Here is a 7,551-nt window from a genome sequence, read left to right as displayed (position 1 = left end):
ACCACCATTGCTGTGGACAACATTGTCCTTGTCATCTGGGTTCACACTGTCTCCTTTCTAAAAGGGTCAAGACTGTTTTCAAAGACATAAGCCATACAGAGATAGCATACATCCTAAATGCCCTAGGAGTCGGAGTTACAGAATGAGCCATGTCTGTGTTCACAAAGGAGCACACAAACCTCACACTCAGGGAAACGATTCTGAGATTGGAGATCAACGCCTTGTTTGGAGGACACACTAATGTGATGGACAAGATCCTCATGGTAATATCGGTCCGTGGTTTCATGGAGCTTTTCTCATAACAGCATCCAGGGTCCATGGCAGTGTGCCATTTGATCAATTTAATATGGGCCAATAGCAAACGCTCTCGGCTGGTTTCTCCTGCACAGGGCTGAATTCTGGGTGACAGGCTCTGTGACTCAGCATGAATGATGGAGGGAATCAGGGAAGAAAGCAAAAGTCAGAGCACTGCGGTCTTCCTGTTTCATAACGAGTGAGTCAATGTCATTGTTTTCATTATAATTTTGATAATTAGACAGGCTTATGAGAATGTTCATGAAATGCTTTGTAGTAACTATTAGTAAGATTAAAAACAGATCTTTCCATCCTCCAAATTATTGCAAAATACAAGAGAAAACAAAGTTCTGTTTATATTAAAAAGAAAACTAAATTTAAAAATCAAAGAAGCCAAAAGCAGAACCATAAAATTATACGGCAGTGGTCATAGCAATTATAATTAAAATTTTCTTATTAAAAAACAAGATTTATTGGAGCACAAATTGGCACAGCCACTTTGGAAAGCTATTTATCAGTGCCTTCTAAAACTGAAAATATGTGTATCTTGCAATTGAGAACTTTCACTTTGATATATATTCCCAACAAAAATGTGTATGTTAGTTTACCAGAACCCATGCACAAGAGGGATGTGGCAGTGCGTGAGACTGCTCTGTACTGGACAATACACAAAAGACCATCAACAACAAATGTAAGGCTACTCAGTCTTGGAAATGAGGAAAGTACAGCTGTATCAGCCCGTGTGAATGAATCTCAGTCATGAGCTTGTGCAAGAGCACACAGACATCAGCATGCACACACGGTACAACCCCATTCACTCAAGTACCACAAAACTCGCCCATCAGCTGTTAGAAGTGGTCACTCAAGGCAAAGCCAATGACTGGAGAGAAAGAATGAGGACTTCTGTGATGCTGAGTCCTCAGCTTTTCTTCTTTATGAAAAATCATTAAGGAATAAACTTAATAATATGTGTACTTCTCTGGATGGACACGGTTTTCAATAGAACTGCATTTTACGGGGGCAGTACTCACAACAGCCAGAGTGAGTACTTATAGAATAAACTAAGTGTTCATTAACAGATAAATGAATAAAAATATGTGTTATACACACAATAAAGCTTTACTCACCATAAAGAATGAAATTACACAGTTGGCCAGGTAGTGGATACAACTGGGTATCATCATATGAAGTGGAAAAAAAGACCCAGAAAAGGCAAATTTCTCATCTTTTCTCTCATTTGTGGCTTCCGGATTTTTTTTTTTCTAGTTTCTATCATGCCATTCTTGGGGGATAATGTCTCAGATATGGGACATAAAAGCGTGGAGACTGGGAAAGGAAGAAACTAGTGTAAGAAGACTAAAGGAAAGGACTGAGGAGGACACTGTGGTCGACTTACGCGGATTTGACAGACACGGTGTTTGTGTAGACACTGAGACATGTCTAGGACCTGGGGATCCACTTCAGTGGGTTGAGTGTGCTGCGCAAGCACCCACGTAAAAGGTAGGCCAGCAGCATGGGAAGTAAGAGGTGAAGACATGCCAGCCCCAGAGGCTCGCTGGCCGGCCAGCCTGACCAGACGTCAACCTCCAGGCTCGGAGAGAGACACAGTCCCAAAATAAGGTAGCAAGTGATAGAGTAAGACATCTGACCTTGACTTGTGGCTTGCATGCTGAGACATAGACTTCCTTTATATACAGCCAAAGGACAGTTTTTGACAAATGGTCGGATATTAGGGCCAAAAATAAATTCTGAAAACGAAATTTTTAGTAATTGAAAAGGCAAAACCGGGGATACAAGTGTAGCTCGGCTGGTAAAGGACTTGTCTATCATGCACGAAGCCCTGGGTTCGAGCCCCAGCACTGCACAAAATGGGGAGAAAGCACATGCCTATCATTGCTGCACTCAGCAGGCAGAAACAGGTAGAGCTCTGTGGGATCAGGGCTAGCCAGATCTACATTGTGAGTGCCTGCCAGAGTATATAGTGAGTCCCTGTTTCAAAAATAGAAAAGGGTTCAGGACCAGCCTGAAATGTTCATAGCAAAATGACAGATTCTGGACCAGCCTGGGATATGTGAGATTCTCTCTTAAGACAAATAAATAATAAATAAATAAATAGAATAGAGTATTCACAGAAAGTATTTAATCTACACTAATACTAATAACAACTCACATTGAAAAATATATTTTAAGTCTCCTATCCTTAATGTAGAGTTCACAAAACTCTACTTAGAGGAGACCACATGGCTTTATAATAAAAAAAGAAAGAAAGTGAACTAATAATTACTTACAAATTTTATGTAAAAATCAATAATTTTCTTTTAAACCACTATTAGACTGTTAAAAATGAAGTACAGGGGAAAAACACAGTCCATCACCAAAAGCAAAGTAATCAAATGTGAATGGCCGCCTAACAAGCTGTGCACGGAGTATATGAAGACAATTCTATCCCCAACAGGAAGGCCTGAAGCACTGTGAACGCCATAAGACTGAGAGAGGCGCTCCACGGTAGCACGTATGTGATCAGTACTTCAAAGCCCTGGAGAGAGGCGCTCCACGGTAGCACGTATGTGATCAGTACTTCACAGCCCTGGAGAGAGGCGCTCCACGGTAGCACGTATGTGATCAGTACTTCACAGCCCTGGAGAGGGGCGCTCCACAGTAGCACGTATGTGATCAGTACTTCACAGCCCTGGAGAGGGGCGCTCCACGGTAGCACGTATGTGATCAGTACTTCACAGCCCTGGAGAGGGGCGCTCCACGGTAGCACGTATGTGATCAGTACTTCACAGCCCTGGAGAGGGGCGTTCCACGGTAGCACGTATGTGGCCGGTACTTCGAACCCCTGGATCCAATCCCAGCATTAAAAATATCCAGAAACAGAAAGACATTGTCTTAGTTATTTTTCTATTGCTGTGATGATACACCATGACCAAGGCAACTTACAGAATAAAGAGTTTATTGGGAGCTTAGAGTTTCGGAGGGTTAGAGTCTGTGACCAGTGTGACGGAGAGCATGGCAGCAGGCAGGCATGGTCCTGGAGCAGTAGCTGAGAGCTCACATCTTGATTCACAAGCACAAGCAAAGAGAGCTAACTGGGAATGGCATGGCCACCCCAGTGACACACCTCCTCCAACAAAGCCACACCTCCTAATCTTTTCCAAACAGTTCCACCAACTGGGGACCAAATATTCAAACACATGAGCCTATGGGGGCCATTCTCATTCAAACCACCACAGATACACATTTCTCAGTGTAAATGTTATAGGATTATTAATCCTCCTCACATTGATTTACAATTGCAATGTAAGTTTAGTCACATTGTCAAATAAAATGTTCCAATTAAATTAGGCCTGGCAGCAAATATCTGTAGTCCTAGAACCTGGCAGGCACAGACAAGAAAATCCTAAGTTCAAGACTAGCTTAGGCTACATAGAGAGTTCCTGTCTCAAAACAAAAATGAAACAAATAGTTTTCTTTAATAATTTATTTATTATTTTATGTGCATTGGTGTTTTGTCTACATGTATGTCTGTGTGAGGGTGTCAGGTCCCCTAGAAGTGGAGCTACAGACAGTTGTGAGCTGCCATGTGGGTGCTGGGAATTGAACCCAGGTCCTCCGGAAGAACAGTCAGTTAGTGCTCTTAACCACTGAGCCATCTCTCCAGCCCCAAAACAAATAGTTTTAAAAAGTCAGTAAGGACCTGTGATACAGCTCAGTGATAGAATGCTAATATGTAACACGGGCAAGTCTCAGAGTTCAATCTCTAGTAACACACACACACACACACACACACACACACACACACACACACACACATACACACCAGTTTGGAAAAAAAAATCGCCCCTCAAAAACGCCAAATGGAAATTTCTGTAGGAAAAGGGAAGGGGAGGGCAGAGATGGCACATATGAGAGACGCTGTGGGAGGGGTGAAGAGAAGTGTATGAAATTCTCAAAGACCAAACAAAATGCTTTTGAGACAGGATCTCTCTATTACAGAAAAATAAATCAAGTGTAGTTTATGGACCACCTTTAAATATGAGCTGTCTGTCTTCTCTACACTCCTTTTCCCCCCTTTCATTTAGAAAATTATTTATAAAAAATACTTTTACTAATTCTGCTTCCCAGAACCTATGTCAGGTGGCTCACAGCTACCTGTAACTCCAATTCCAGGGGATGTGGCCTTCCCAGGCATGCACATAACACACCATACACTCACACAGACACACACACATTCACACAGAGACACGCACACACAGAGACACAGACACAGACACAGACACAGACACACACACACACACACAGACACACACATACACACACACACACACACACACACACAAACACACACACACACACAAAGCCAGGCGTGGTGGTGCACACTGGAGGTGAGTTAGGTGTATCTCTGTGAGTTTGAGGCCAGGCTGGTCTGCCTAGTGAGTTCCAGGATCTCTAAAACCTCCCAGATACAGTAGGTCCTCCTTCTGTGAGCAGGAAGGGTTACTGAGAGGCGTGCTCAGACCAGCCACGTGGCCCAGCAAATGCACAGTCGGGTCGGTCTCTCTGACCTCTGCGCTGCCTGCACGCTTTGCAGCGGGCTTCGGGGGCCCAGCTTTGTGAGCTGTGCTCCGGACCAGGCTTTCAGCGCTGCTGCTCCTGACTCATTCCCGTTCCCGGAAGACCTCCCACCCACACTCCAAGTTGCCCTTTGGCATCTTTGACCGGCCATTGATTCCTTATCTGTGTTTATATAGTATATGTGTGCTCAGCTCTCCTCAAGAACAGTGTCACACAACAGAAGGTCAGAGGCCAACTTGTGGACAACAACCGCTCTTTCCTGCCATGTGGGTCCCAGGGACTGAACCCAGGTCAGCAGGTGTGGAGGCAGGTGACTAGACCCACTGAACCATCTTGCCTGATTTCTTCTGTCAGAAGCTACAGAAGTCAGAACGCAATGGGATCTTTAAGGTACTGGAAAAAAAAACAACAACAACAAAAAAAAAACAAAAACAAAAAAACCACAACATTCCACCTGGAACTCCATAAGCAGCAAAACTTCAAGTTGAGAGTGAAGGTGAGCGCCAGGTGTGGGCTACAGACTTAGAATGCCAGCACCGGGAGGTAGCAGGCAGGATGCCCGTTCAAGGCCAGCCTGGCCTCTGCGGTACCATCCTATTTTAATGAAAACCAAAGGGGTGAGTCAAAGGGACCAGTAAATACGTGAAAGTAAGTCTTAGCACTAGAAGAGCAAAGTAGGGAAAATCTTGAAGATTATCTCTGGACAGACGGACAGACGGACGGAAAGCTAGAAACACAGGGGCAGCGGAGCGCCGAGGCTGGTACCACGTGGGTAACTCTGAAGGAACACTGACGGCACAGAACGATAAAAGGGATGGCTTAAGAGAATCTTCACCAACAGAGAACCCCAGCACCAGGGCCAAAACGCGGACCGAGAACGTCCACAGAAACAAAGCATCCTACGGTCCCCGGCATTGCCTGAAAAGAGGTCACAGGACCAATTCACACTGGACTTTGAAAAGGAAAAACAAAAAGCTCTTCTCATTAGAGTAATTACCTAGGAACCTCAGATACCACACAGGCACACACAGAAAGGATAATAATGGTGGACAGTTTCTAATAGAGGGACAGAATAATGAAAGGACAGGCGAGGACCAGAAGTAATAGAACAGACAGAAAGACAATCCACTCCAGAAGAAGGTGGGTTTAGTCTCCACGAAGCAGTAACTAATTAAGTGGATGGGATACTATAATTAAAGACAAAGGCCGCCAAACTGGATATATGAGCATATATTTGTAATATAATTTGATGCCATCATTTTAGATATGGGTAAATACACTCACATGCTGAATCTTTTCTTTTTATAAAATAAATACACAGAAACACAAAGTAAAAAGGATTGTCTAAAACCCAAATTGGTTCTTTGAAAACACGTATAAAGTTAGTCAGAGGGGTCTGAGGTGGATGTCTGAAACACAGAGGTGTAGCTCGGAGAGCGGACACCTAGCCTTGAGGCTGGGAAGTCCGAAGAATGACCACTGAGGTACATGGCAGGAGAAAGGGAGGTAGAAGGGGGCATTCGAGGTCCTCTTAGGGGCCCTGGGCATGGAAGGACCATCACGGTGCATCAGAAACACGAGGGATAGCTAGACAAGTGGTAGCACACAACTTTTAATCCTAGCAAGGCAGAGGTGGGTGGGTTTCTGTGAGTTTGAGATCAGCCTGGTCTGCAGACCAGCCTAGGTCTAGGCCAGCCACGGCTAATATACAGAGAGACCCTGTCTCCAAAAACAAACTAACAAAACAAAAACCACCCACCAGGGATAAAGACAGGAGCGGTGTCAGAGAAACGGGCAGCAAACTAGATGGTAACATGTTGGAGACATGGGAGCCAACCCTCAGCCCTCCGTGAATGTGGCCACGGCAAGGTGCTGTTGCCCAGGACACAGGAGAAAAGTCTGCTTCAGATGAAAGCTGGATGATTTGGGGGACGATGGGGGGGGCGGGGGACTTAGCTGAAGTACCACCAAGGAGGAAGGAGGATGGTCCAGGTTCAACGGCACAAGGTGAGGAGAGGGTAAGGCAGAGGCAGCTGGGAGCAGCCATGCTTTAGAGCGGGAATTTGAGGAGAATGTTCAGGAAGGAGGTTCAGGGATTAGGGTTTCCTGGCACCGATGGCCAGGATGAAAGGTGGCAGGGTGAGAGGTATAGACAGAATAAAGGAAGTCTGATTCACCAGGAGGATAGGAAGGAGCAGGCATCTGTGGGTTCCGGGGAATAAAGAGGTGGGGCCTGACAGAAAAGGGCAGGCCTAGGTAGGGAGACCACCAGCGGCTACTTCTGAGGTTGATTTTCTCAGCAGTTAAGCTTGCTTATTTTCCTGTGTGCGGTGCCGTTCGCTCCCTTCCTTCGGGTTTTGTGTGTGGAGCTGGCTTACCCTCCTCCCCACCCTATGGTGGCTTTGCTGAGGCTACAGTGGGGCCACAGGACCCCCCATCTCAGCGCCAGGTCAGGAGAGACAATGGAAAGCTAAGGTCACACTGGCCATGACAGTCTGTCCTTGCTACCCTCTGCTTCATGGGGCTCTGTCTGTGAGCCGAAGCTGCAAGCAGCAACCCCCTCATCCAGCGGAGGAGCCAGGACCTGTGGGCTTCATGCAGAGCCCCCCTCTTCCAGCAGAGGAGCCAGGCTCTGTGGGCTCCATCCAGAGCCCCCCTCTTCCAGTGGAGGAGCCAGGA

This window comes from Peromyscus maniculatus, chromosome 2 (genome assembly GCF_049852395.1).
Source record: "Peromyscus maniculatus bairdii isolate BWxNUB_F1_BW_parent chromosome 2, HU_Pman_BW_mat_3.1, whole genome shotgun sequence".
NCBI classification, from domain to species: domain Eukaryota; kingdom Metazoa; phylum Chordata; class Mammalia; order Rodentia; family Cricetidae; genus Peromyscus; species Peromyscus maniculatus.
The sequence above is the reverse complement of the archived record's forward strand: the minus strand, read 5'-3'. Positions refer to the sequence as shown.